This window comes from Orbicella franksi, chromosome 5, assembly GCF_964199315.1.
Source record: "Orbicella franksi chromosome 5, jaOrbFran1.1, whole genome shotgun sequence".
Taxonomy (NCBI): Eukaryota; Metazoa; Cnidaria; class Anthozoa; order Scleractinia; family Merulinidae; genus Orbicella; species Orbicella franksi.
The window spans coordinates 23,857,388-23,869,652 of NC_138149.1; the positions used below are offsets into that span (position 1 = coordinate 23,857,388).

At 37.6% G+C, this 12,265-nt stretch overlaps 1 protein-coding gene across 5 annotated transcripts in view; it reads left to right on the forward strand.

Annotated features, from left to right (window-relative positions):
- The first annotated feature begins 636 nt into the window (after nucleotides 1–636).
- Nucleotides 637–12,265, forward strand: part of LOC145487121 (uncharacterized) — a 29,710-nt gene continuing 18,081 nt past the window's right edge. The window contains exons 1-2 of one of the 5 annotated variants that reach the window (XM_081465844.1): nucleotides 637–729; nucleotides 3,756–4,874. The gene's annotated coding sequence lies outside the window, so the exon portion shown is untranslated. Of the gene's footprint in view, nucleotides 730–3,755; nucleotides 5,202–6,534; nucleotides 9,519–12,265 lie in introns of those variants that run through there. The other 4 variants (XM_081465845.1, XM_081465848.1, XM_081465847.1 and 1 more) reach the window with 4 other exon arrangements.

Here is a 12,265-nt window from a genome sequence, read left to right on the forward strand (position 1 = left end):
ACTATGAGCCACCGTAGTTTAAAAGAGCTTTAGTAGGACTAATCATTCAGATTCACCAAATGAAATAAAAACTTAGCTAGTGTAGCGTCATGTCATATTTGGTTAAGTACAAAATGATAGCGTTAATATAAAAGGATTTGTTACAAAACGCGGAGAGAGTTGAAATGTTAAACCCGAGTGTCAGTAGTGAAAAGCAAAAAAAAAAAAAAAAAAAAAAAATAACGTTACAGTCACGTAGGAGAAACTCTTCTAATATAGCTTACCTTGTCGAGTTAACGTTACAATGATCTTGCATAGGCCCTTGGTCACCCACTGCTAAGCTAGTCTTGTGGCAAGCATGGCAGAGGAGGAATTAAATAAAGAGAGCTGGTTGAGAGTAACATGGTCAAGTCAAAGAACAAAAGCCCTTTTTCTGATGATCTGCTAGTGGGTCACACAATTCTTGTACTCTCTTATGTGATAATTCGTTTACAACACATGTGGCTCTCTTTTAATGACCACATGAACTTCTTTCGACGATCTTACCGTGAGATACATAATAGATACTGACTATGAACGAATAGAAAAAGGCTAAATTATTTTTGACCCGTGCTTTCGTTACAGAGCCGGCAAAGATCATTTTGACTTGCTTGACTAGACATGACGTCAACTTACATACTTGAGTTACAGATTGAATCAAATTTTCACAGCTTGGATTGAAGTCGGCCGTTTTCACTGGATTGGGTCGAGGTAAACTCAACTAATCTTGTATTGTTTAATATGAAAACAGCCGTACATTAGTTTATGTCTCATTCAACACAGAGTCGCAAACTTGTGATCGAAAATTGCGGAGATTGCTCACTGTAGACATTAGCCGTGTTTATTTCAAAAGCTCAGCTTAACAAAACACGCTGAGAGTATGCTTTAGAGCACGTATGCTACTTTTCTGAATATCTTACAGATGAACCAAATAATCAGGTTGGTTTTGTATGTGAACACAGTGGCGAAATTCTCGGAAGGTCGCTTGTTCAACTTGATCTACTTTGTCAGAATGACTCCATTCACTGAAAGTTATTAATTAAGTGTCAAAAATATGGAGCGGTTTAGTAGCCAAAGGTAATGTGAATTCAGTTTATTGACTAACATGATAAGTTACATTGTTCCACTGGGTTAGCTTTTCAGACACTGACAGTGCTAAACAATCGGTTTTTGATCATGACCGAGACTAATACTCTAAATCGATATCAATTATACGCGAATTTGTGACAAGCTTTGCTGCCCAACGTTTGAGGTATTTTCTTACAGAAATTTCTTTACTAGAAACTTGTGAATTTATTTGACAAAGCTCTCAAGTTAAGTATACATGAAAAGAACTCATTTCATTTGTTATATTTGCTATATTTGTTACATTTGTTCATTTACATTGAATTTTGTGTCCAAAAGACTAGGCCTTTTGATTTTGCACGGGGACGAAACAGACAGTGAGAACGGAAATAAATTTGTGGGCACTCGATAGTTTCTTGTCATGTATAGGTATCTTCTTTATCAGTATAGATAAATCAGTATCAGGTTGAAATAACTCAATTCATATTGCCCAAGCACCGCTCACGGAACAATCGAGCTGTGGCGAATATATCTTTGTTCTTCAGAAATCAAACCTGTGTAACTCAAAAGGTCAATCCCTTCCACCACGCCGCATAAGTCGAATAGATCGACTAATGAGAAGTTTGGCGATTGATCTGGCTTTCAATACGAGATACTAGCTACCTTTTTCCCTTCAGCATATCCAATTTAACCTGGTCCAGTCTTTTAGATTAGTTAGCTTGATGAGGGTAATAAATCTGCCACGCAAAGGGAATTCGGATTCAACGATTTCTGAAAGCCTACATACCACGGTAAACACATTCATCCGGGGCACTTTCGATGAAACGAAGCATCGAATTTGCGTTGAGGCTAGCGTTTTATAGGTCTAAAAAAGCGTATAAATAATAGCTTCGTAGGGTTAACAGTTTCAGTCAAACTTTAGAATTTGATGACTTTTTATGGAAGCCATCAAGTGATATTTCTTATTCACTGCACGTATGATGTGTGATCGAGGACATGTATCAGGATTAGGGGAAAGTGTTGGGCAATGATTAAGAACATACGTGAATCACTAAAGATTTCTTCAGACCCACAAAGCGGTCGCAACTATGGAAAATAGGTTTCACATTCGCTGCGTTATCCATCGCTTGTTTTAATCTTCGTCAGCCAGTATAAAGATAACTGGTTTGACTTTCCTCAACGTGATTAAGTTAGTTGACGTATCTGCGTTTCAGATTGATGGGAATTTTCAAAATGTGAGCCGTAGACGGTTGTTTTTACTGGATTCTGTCGAGGAAAACTCAACCGATCTCGATCTTTTTAGCATGGGAGATGTGAAAGTGTGCTTTAGTTTATACCTCATTCGACGAGGAAGTTGCTAGATAGTGGCGGCCTTTATTTCTAAGGTCAGTTTAACAATTTGTATTTCGTATGCTTTAGAGCTTGTATGCTACCGTTCAGAATATCTCATAGGTAAAGTATGGTTTCAGTGAACTATTAGGTTAGGCCTGTGAACACAGTGGCGAAATTCTCAGAAGGTCGCTTCTCCAATGTCCTTTGTCGGAATTGGCAGGGTTAACTAAAAGTAATAAGATATCAAATGTGGAAGGTTAACGTTTTAGTCGCCAAAAGTACTATCTACTCGATTAAGAAACCAAAATGATAAGTCATATTGCTGTCATATTGTTGATCAGGAACTTTTTTTATGAGAGACTTAATTGGTTAAGCATAATTTAGAAGAATGTCTTCTAATTTGTTATATTTGAATGTTTTCCTTCGATTAATCGGCAGACAGTGAGAAACGGTACTGTGTGGACCCGTTAATTTGCTGACAGTCGATAGTTTTTTGTTATGCATGTAGAGGCATCTGTTGCAACAGTAGAGATAAATCATATATCAGTTTTGCATAACTTACTTCATACTGCTCATGGACCGCTCAAAGCACATTCGAGCTGTGGCGAATATATTTTGTTTCTTCAGAAATCAAGTCTGTGCAACTCAAAAAGGTAACCCCTTCTACAACTCCGAAATAGATCGGCTAATATAAGAAGTTTGGTTATTGATCTGGCGTTCAATACGAGATACTAGCTAGCTACTTTTTCCCACCAACATAGCCAGTATAACCTGGTCCAGTCTTTTAAATTAGTTAGATTGGTTAGGTTGATAAATCCGCTTCGCAAAGGGAATTTGGATTTTGCGATTTGTGAAGGTAAATACGCTCATCCGGGGCTTTATAATTAACTTTCCACGTGCGTTATTTTCGAAACGAAGCATCGATTTTGCGCAGAGGTTTGAGTTTTGTTTTGTTTTGGGGTTAACAGCTTCAGTCAAATTCTAGAATTTTGACGACGTGTTATGGAAGTCATCAAATTATATATATTTTTTAATAACTTTTGATCCCTAATCGAGGACAAAGTGACATCGGGAATAGACAAAATGTTGGACAAGTCAAAACAGGTGTGGAACAATGGAGATTTTGTCAGTCCCAATATACAAATTTTATAAACATCCTCCAATGATCTTCGATGAGGATTTTTGATGTTAATGAGCAATGATTTGTGATTTATGTTAATATATGAAAAAAAAAATGATGCAATAGACTTGATTCATGTTGCACTAGGAAGACTTACTTGATGATAGTGCCTTAGTTGCTCATAACATTTAATAGAAAAGTCTAAATCATTTTTCCCCAGCATTTGTTCGTTTGACCTAAAAGACCTCGTTACAGAGCAAAGGACATTTTGACTGGCTCGACGAGATATGACGTAAACTTGCATACCCGAGGGACAGATTAAAGCAAATTTCACAGCTTGGATTGAAGTTGGCTGTTTGGTGACCGGCTGTTTTCACAGGATTCGGTCTAGGTAAACTCAACTAATCTCGATTTGTTTCATATGAAATTAGGCATGCATTGGTTTATGCTTTATTCAACAAACAGTCGCAAACTTGTCATTGAAAATTCCGGAGGTTGTGCACTAGACAGTGCCCGTGTTTATTTCATAAGGTCAGCTTAATCCTAACAAATTACACTGAGAGTATGCTTTTAAGCACGTATGCTACTTTTCTAAATATCTTATAGATGAACCAAGTAATCAGGTTGATGTTTAGTGAATTTCCAGTCTAAGCCTGTGAACGCAGTGGCAAAATCCTCGTAAGGTCGCCTTTTCAATGTTTTTGTCAGAACTGGCACGGTTCACTCTGCGTGATTAAATATCAAACGTGTAACGTTTGAGCCGCCAAACGTAATGTTTATTCAGTTAATCGACTAGAATGATAAGTTATGCTGTTGTCACTCGGTTGATTATTCAGACATCACTGACACTGTTAAATAAATCAGTTTGTGATCATCACTGAGTCAAATATAACTGTTTTAAATCAGATTGAAATTGTTAAGGAATTTGTGGCAAACTTATTGCGCAACGTTTGCATGAAACGCTTTCTTACAGGAATTTCATCGCTTGTTTTGACTATGTTAGGCGTCATTTAGATTAGTAAGACATATCTGAGGTCCAGATTGGTGTAAATTTTCCCAATTTGAACTATAGTCGGTTGTTTGCACTGTTCTGTCGAGTTAAACTCAACGGAAAATATGCATGCTTTAGTTTATTCCTCACTCGACGCAAAAGTTGCTAGCCAGCGGTGGTATTTATTTTATACGGTCAGCTTAGCAACTGGTATTTAACGAATATCTTAAAGATAAACCGAAGAATCAGTTTCATTGAATTTGCAGTTTAGCCCGTGAATTATCGGAAGGCCGCTTGTTCAATGTACTTTGTCTCTGAGAATGGCACCAGACGGTTTAGTTGTCAAAAGTAAGGTGTATTCAGTTTACGGCTAAAATTATGAGTTTCATTGTTGCCATATGGCTAACTTTTGAGACACTGACAGTGTTAAATAATCGGTTTTTGTTCATGACCAAGACTAATACTCTAAATCAGATGTCAAATGTATGCGAATTTGTGACAAACTTTGTTGACCAAGGTTTGAGGCATTTTCCTACAAAGTATTCTTTGACAAAGTTTGACGTTTTTGTTTGTTTACATCGAATTTCATGTTCAAAAGACAAGGTCTACTGATTTTGCATTACGTTGAAACAGACAGTGAGAAATGGAAATCGAGTTGAGCCATTAATTTGCGGGGTGAGTCGATAGTTCGTTTCATGTATAGGCATCTACTGTAGCACAGAAGATAAATCATGTATCAGATTTTCACTTCATATTGCCTAGGGACCGCTCACGGCACAATGAGCTATGCATAATCGAGCTGTGGTTCTTCCGAAGTCAATTCTGTGTAACTGAAAAGGTCAATTTCTTCGACAACTCCGCATAAGTCGCATAGATCGACTAATACTTGGTCTGGTTTTTATATGAAGTCAGTTTGATTAGTCTAATAAATCTGCACGGTAAAGGAAATTCCGATTCGGCGATTTCTGAAGGCCTATTTACCAGCTTGAAGGTACACACATTCCTTTCATTATAACTTTCAACGTGCGTTATTTTCGAAACGAAGCATCGAATTTGCGCAGAGGTTTGCGTTTTGTAGATCTAAGAAGTGTGCGAATAATACCTTTGTAGGTTACCAGTTTCAGTTAAATTTAAGATTTTTGATGACGTCTCATGGAAGCCATCAAATTATACTTTCGAATCACTGAATGATGCGCTATCGAGAACATATATATTGAGGTTTCCGTTTGCTGTATTAAAAAGTTAAAAAAATAATAGCTTAGTAAAGTTGATCTCGATTTCTTATATGTAGAAATACGCATGCCTTAGTTAATGCACTCATTCGAAGCGGAATTTGCTGACCTAGTGGTGATGTTTATTTTCCAAGGTCAACCGATGAATTAGTTGGGTCTTCACTAAGTTCTCAGTTTAATCTTGTGAATACAGTGGCGGAATTCTCGGTGTCTCTTGTTCAATATACTTTATCATAATCGGCATGGTTAGCTATAAGTGATTAGAAATCAAACGTGGGACGGCATTGTAGTCGTCAAACGTAATGTCTATTCAGTTAATCGACTAAAATCAGATTTTCAAGTGCTGAACCGAATTTATGGCAAGCTCTATTGCGCAACGTCTGAGACATTTGCTTACAGGAATTTCATCGCTTGTTTTGACGTTTGTATAAAAGAAATCGCTTGACTATATTCCACATAATTTAGATTAGTCCCAGATTGATGTAAATTATCACAACTTGGACTATAATCGGTTGTTTTCATTCAATGCTGTCGAGAAAAATTCATATGGAAATTGATACGCGTGCCTTAGTTTACATCTTTTTCGACGCGGAAGTTGCTAGCCAGTGGCGGTGTTTATTTTGCAACGTCAGCTTAACAGTGTATGTAATGTATGATTAAGATTTTGGCGAATTTTCATTTTAGCTTGAAAATTCTCGTAAGGTCGCTTTTCAATGTACTTTGTCAGAATGGCACACACCATTGACGAAAAGTTATTAGATGTCAATAACGGCACCATTTAGAAGGCAATCCTTATGTGTATTAAGTTTGTCGACTAAAATGATGAGTCACATTGTTCCATGGTTAGCTCTTCAGGCATTGACAGTGTTAAATAAATAGGTGTGCGATCATGACCGAGGCTAATACCAAGATATCAAATGTACACGAATTTGTGACAAACTTTGTTGCCCAACATTTGAGACGTTCTCTCCAGTTAAGTATACACGAAAAGAATGTCATTTCATTTGCTGCATTTGACGTTTTTGTTCGTTTTCAGTGATTTCATGTACTTAAGATAACGTATACCGATTTTGCATTAAGTCGAAAAAACAGTGAGAAACGAAATCGTGTTGACCCGTAAATTTGTGGGCTGAGTCGATAGTTTGTCGTCATGCATCTAGAGGCATCTGTTGTAGCAGAACAGATAAATCACGTGATCAGGTTTTAATAACTCCCTTCATATAACCCAAAGACGGCTCACTGCACAATGGAGCTGTGGCGAATATATCTGGTTTCTTCGGAAATCAAGTCTGTCCAACTCAAAAGGCCATGCAGAACCAATTCTACGAAGTCCCCAACAGATCGGCTCATGACAAGTTTGGCGATTGATATTGGCTCAGTTCTTCAATACGAGATACTAGCCAACTTTCTCCCACCGACAATTCCGATATAACCATCTCCATTCTTTTAAATTAATTAGATTGATTTGTTAATAAATCTTCTCCACGAAAGGATTTCGGATTTAGCGATTTTGAAGGCCTATTTACCACGGTAAACGCGTTCATCCGGGGCATAACTTTCAACGCGCCTATTTCCGAAGCGAAGCATTGAATTTACATAGAGGTGTGCGTTTTGTAGATCTCAAAAGCGTATAAATAATGGTTTTGTAGGGTTAACGGTTTCAGTCAAAATTGAGAATTTTGTATTTTATATTTTATATTCACTGTATGATTTGAGAACGAGGCCACACATTGGGATTAAGGGAAGATGTTGGAAAATTAGGCAAAATATGGGTAGAACTTTGAACATTTTTTGGATATACATTTTAAATTAGATGCGTTATTTATCGTTTGTTTTCACCTTTGTCAACAATATGAAGAGAACTGGTTTGACTAACCTTGACGTTATTATGATTGGGCACGATGAGTTGACATTTGTGAGTTCCAGATTGATGGAACTCAAGTGACCTTGAAAAACGCGTGACTTAGATTAATGAATGAACAATAATTTGTAGCCAGGCGCAAACCACAGTCGTCTGGGATAACTGAACGAAGGGAACGAAGTTGTCAAGTTACCTCTTAAAAATCAAAGCAATCGGAGATTCGCGTTGATAGTTACCATGGGAACAACTACAAAACAACCATGATAGCATTTGAAATCCAGGAGACCGGAACTTCACTTTCATTAAAAAAACTTGTTTCAAACTTGAACTTGACTCAAGAATTGCCTCACGCATGCTCAGTGCTGCAGTATGTTATACTTAACTGTCTGTGTCTGTGATAAGGTCTTAAAGGAAATAAAACGAAGGAACGTTAACGCTTGCTTAAAATTCACCCTTTCTTAAATGATTCTTTTGCAAGCAGTTGTTGTCTGCCAAAGAATGACCTAATTGCCCGAACCCTCGTCCAGCTAACAACTTTCCATCGTCGTCTGTGAATGGTTAATTTTCTTCTAGACCGTAGACTTCCAATAGAGGCTACTTTTGGCTCCTACGCAGACAACACTTTTTGGTAAGAAATGAAGGGAAAGAATAGAATGAGTAGAGATGGGTGCTGAGGACAGAACAAAGGGCAACAAGATGATCGGTGTTATTTCTTTTAGCGGAATCGGGAAGTGCCTCTTTTCAAATTGTCTTGGTTTAATTTGCCTGTTGCAAGGACACATGGCGCATATAATTTTTTTTCCACTTGAAACTTCAATACGGAGCTTCGTCTCAATTTGTTCTTTTGGATCCTAGAAAAGAAGTCAGTTCTGAAATCACTGATTTCCAATGTTCACTTCAGGGGTTAATCTTATCTTTCCTGAAAGAATCAAGTGCCGATTTCCGTCTCAAAACGGAACCTATCAAAACAGCAATACCGTAAAATTACATACCTTCAGTTGACCAATATCGACCGGCGAATAATATCAACCGTCTATTATTAATGCGTCAGGTTTGGAAAGTGTTTCTTGTTTAGGGTTTCTCTCCCAAGATTGTTGAAAAGTGCCGATGCATGACCTCGCAAATGCAAGCAGTTTAGAAGAGCTTTTCATGGACTAATCTTCAGTTTCAGTAAATAAAATGAAAACTTAGGTAGTGTAGTGTCTTACCATATTTGGTTAAGTACCAAGGGATAGCGTTAGATAAAAGGATTTGTAAGGAAGCGAGGAGCGAGTTGAAATGTTGATCCTACCCTGAGTGAGTAATAAAGAGCAGAAAGGACGTTACAGCTACGTAGAAGGAATGAAAATAAAGAGACCTTGTCGAGAGTAACATGATCAAGTAAGTGAACAAAAGCTCTTTTTCTAATGACCTGCCAGTGGGTCACAGTTCTTGTACTCTCCCGTCTGATGGTTTGATTATAATACCTGCAGCTCTTTTTTAACGACATAACATTTATGAACTTTATTCGTAGATTTCAGCGTGAGATACATAATATCACACTGAGTATGAGCTATTAGATCAAGGCTGAATTATTGTTCGCCAGCATTCTTTTGCATGACATAGGAGACCTCGACCCGCCCAATAAAGCTTTCGTTACAGAACAAACGACATTTTGACTCGCTTGATGAGACATGGCGTAAATTTGCATACCTGAGTTACAGATTGAAGCAAATTGCCACAACTTGGATTGAAGTCGCCTGTTTTCACTGGTTTCGGTCGAGGTAGACTCAACTAATCTCGATTCATCTCATATGATATTAATTAGGCATGTATTAGTTTATACCTCATTGAACAAACAGTCGCATACTTGTGATCGAAAATTGCGGAGGCTCACTAGTCAGTGGCGGTGTTTATAAGGTCAGCTTAAGAAAATATATTGTAAGTATGCTTTAGGGCGTGTATGCTGCTGTTCTCGATAACTTATATGTAAACCAAATAATCAGGTTAGTGTTTAGTGAATTTCCAGCTTAAGCCACAGTGGCGGAATTCTCGGAAAGCGAAATACTCGCTTGTTCAGTGCACTTTGTTAGAATTGGCACGGTTCACCAAAAGTGATTACGTATCAAACGCGGAACGTTTGAGTCCCTAAACGTAATGGCTAGTCAGACCAAACGATAAGTTATTTTGGTGTGACACAGTTGATTATTCAGACATCAGTGACAGTGTTCATTACCGACCCAAGCATGCATAGGACTGATTTAAAATTGAACACAAATTAATGGCAAACTTTCGGCACAACGTTTAAAACGTTTTCTCACAGGAATTTCATCGCTTGTTTTGACTGCATTCCACGTAAGTTAGATCAGTCAGACATATATGAGTTTCAGATGGATGTAAATTGATACAACTCGAGCCATAGTCGGTTGTTTGCTCTGAATTCTGTCGAGGTAAACTCGACTGATCTTTCATGTGAAATATGCCTGCCTTAGTTTATACCTCATTGGACGCGGAAGTCGCTAGGCAACAATCGTGTTTATTTTATAAGGTCAGCTTAACAATTTGTATTTAATGTATGATTTAGAGCCTGTATGCTACTGTTCTGAATATCTTAAAAAATAAACCGAAGAATCAGTTTGGTTTTCAGTGAATTTTCAGTTTAGCGTGGGAATTATCGGAAGGCCCTTCTCGGCACGGTCGCTAGCTCAATCCACATTGTCAGAATGACACGATTCGCTAAAAGGGATTAAATGTCAAAAACGGAAAGGTTTAGTAGCCAAACGTAATTTATCGACTAAAATGATAAGTTTCATTGTTCCATGGTTAGCTATTCATGCATTGACAGTGTTAAATAAATCAGTTTCTGATCGTGACGGAGACTAATACTCTAAATCAGTTATCAAATGTACACGAATTTGTGACAAACTTTGTTGCCCAAAATGCAACGTTGAAGACGTTCTCTCCAGTTAAGTATACATGAAAATAATGTCACTTCATTTGTTTTATTTGAGGTTTTTGTTCGTTTACATCGAATTTCGTGTCCTCAGGACAACGTCTACTGATTTTTCATTAAGTCGAAACAGACAGTGAGAAATGAAAATCGTGTTGACCCGTAAATTTGCGGGGAGTCGATTGTTTGTTGTCATGCATGTAGCTAGAGGCATCTGTTGTAGCAGTACAGATAACTAAAACAAATTTATGTAACTCAAAAGATCAATCTCATCTACAACTCCGCATAAGTCGCATAGATCGACTAATGAGAAGTTTGGCGATTAATCTGGCTTTCAATGCGAGATACTAGCTAGGGTCGCCACGAAACTCTTCGGAACGTCTCACAGGATTGGCTGAGAAAATGATATATAAACAATTGTAACAATGGACTCTGGCCCTTAAAGAATAGAGCTTCGTGCTAACAAGATCCAATGAATTTAGAGGTTCTAGAGAGCTTCATAGCAACTGACTAGCCACTTTTTCCCAACAAAATATTCAGTATAACCTGCTGTGGTCCAGTCTTTAAGTTTAAGTCAGTTTGATCAGGTTAATAAATCTGCAACGTAATAGCGATTTCTGAAGGGCTATTTACCAAGGTAAACATTATAATTTTCAAATTGCGTTATTTTCGAAACGAAGCATCAAATTTGGGCAGAGGTAAGCGTTTTATAGATTAAAAAGGTGTATGATTAATAGGTTTATAGAGTAAGAGTTTCAGTCAGTTTCAGTATACTTTGAAATGACTGAATGATGCGTGATCGAGGACATATATACTGAAGTTTCCGTTTGGTATTTTAAAAAGTTTAAAAATAATAGCTTAGTAGGGTTGATCTCGATCTCTTATATATGGAAATACGTACGCGTGCCTTGTTTATGCCTCATTCCAAGCGGAAGTTGCTAGCCAGTGGTGATGTTTATTTTCTAAGGTCAACCGAAGAATTATTTGGCTTTTTGTAAGTTTTCAGTTTAATCTTGTGAATACATTTGCTTAATTCTCGGAAGGTCGCTCTTTTTCAATATTCTTTATCAGAATCGCCATGGTTAGCTATACGTGATTAGAAATCAAACGTGGAGCGGCGTTGTAGTCGCCAAATGTAATTTCTATTCAGTTAATCGACTAAAATTTTGAGTGCTGACCCGAATTTATGGCAAGCTTTGTTGCACAACGTTTGAGACATTTCCTTACAGGAATTTCATCGCTTGTTTTGACGTTTGTTTAAAAGAACTAGCTTGACTATATTCCACGTAATTTAGATTAGTTGACATATCTGAGTTCTAGATTGATGTAAATTATCACAACTTGAATTATAGTGAGTATGTTTTCACTCAATTCTGTCGAGGCAAAATCGACGGATCCTTCCTATGGAATACACGTGCCTTAGTTTATGGCGCCTCATTCGACGCGGAAGTTGCTAGCCGGCGGCGGTGTTCATTTTAGAAGGTCAGCTTAACAATTTGAATATGAATGCTTTAGAGCCTGTATGCCTCTGCCTCTGTCAGTCTGAATTTCTTAAAGATAAACCAAAGAATCAGTTTTGTTTTCAATGAATTTTCAGGGTTTTTTTTTCGGGATTAGGCACAATGTTGGACAAGTCAAAGCATTTACGGAACACTGGAGATTTTGTCAGACCCAATATGTAAATTTTATAAACACTCTCCAATGAGGCTTTTCGGTG